Genomic DNA, 1,426 nt, shown 5'->3' with positions numbered 1-1,426 from the left:
TGTGCTGTCTGAGCTGTGGTCATGAGGTGGGCAGCTAAAGCAGTTGAACTCTGGCCTCCTCCCTAGACTGCAGGAGCGGCCTGAGCTTTCTCTTACACAGCTGACAACCTTGGGCCTATGCAGTGACTCAACAACTTTATCTTTTCTGCTTCTGGCCTCTATGGAGTCTGCATGCATGCGGTGTGCAGGTACACATGCTGGGAGAACATTCCTACACATAAAAATTAAAAACTAATTAAAAGATACTACAGCTGGCCTGCGAGGTGGCTCAGTGGTTACAGACACTTACTGCTCTCCCAGAGGACCAGGTTCAACTCCCAGCACCTACACAGCTGCTCACAACTGTCTGTAACTCCAAGATAGACATAACCTGCAGGCAAAACACCAATGCACATAAAATAAAGGTAAATTAAAAAAAAAACAAGACACGATATTATAGCCACTTATTTTAGTATCTTCTCAGCCTCCAAGAGGCTGCTGAGGGTGGTGGGCACAGGGTCCGAGTTGCAGCTCCACCTGCCACCACCTCCTGATGTTGGGCAAGTTGGCTTATTTTTCTGAGCCTCAGTGTCCCCATAAGGTGTATGATGGTGGGGCCATTGATAAAAGATCGAAAGAGCCTATGAATACCCACAGCTGTTCCTGGCAGCAGGAAGGGCTCCACGTTGGCTGTTTCTTGTATTGCAATTGCATGTGCGAGCTCCAGGAGAACAAAGGTGAGTGAAAGGTGTGGCTCCCTCGCTCTCACCTGCTCGCTCTCTTGTCCTCCTGGCACTTAGAGTCAAGGGAGTTCACAGGAGCCCAGTAATTCCTCCGACAAATGCAATGCCCAGATGTAACAAGGGCTTACCATGAAGGGTCAGCCCGTCAGTAAGGTCAGAGCTGTCCCGGAGAAAGGGTTGCCTCAGCTGCAGTCTAAACGGACATTGTGACAGAAGCCCAAATACGGGTTACTTCCTTAAGGGGCTCCGTGCGGTGTGAACTGGGAAGGGGCAAGAGGACGACTTCTGGGCCCTGGGAGTGTGTTAGACTTAGCAGTTGCATAAGTATTTATATCTGTGAATAATTAATGAGCTGTACACTCGTCCTTTTTAAGGAGTGGAAATTTGCTAGAGAGAAAGAATGTGCATGGGCCTTGGGTAAGTACCAGGGCCTTTAACAAGTAAGCTTTTGGAGCCACTTGATAAAGACCCAGCTATAAAAAATCAGGACAGGACTGGCCTTCCATTTATTTACTTGGGGCCGCAAGGTCCGGGGAAGAAGGCTTATCTTATCCAAAGGCATTAAGATTCATGTGATAGGTATTTAGTAAAGAGGAGGAGAGTGGGTTGGCTTTTCCTTGGGGAGGAGGGTTTGAAGACAGCAGTAATCCTGCAAGATGCCACCCTGGACTGGGTCATGCTCAGGTGCTTGAAGAGGTAGGGTT

Source organism: Meriones unguiculatus, chromosome 16, assembly GCF_030254825.1.
Source record: "Meriones unguiculatus strain TT.TT164.6M chromosome 16, Bangor_MerUng_6.1, whole genome shotgun sequence".
Lineage (NCBI taxonomy): Eukaryota > Metazoa > Chordata > Mammalia > Rodentia > Muridae > Meriones > Meriones unguiculatus.
Note: the sequence above shows the minus strand (reverse complement) of the source record.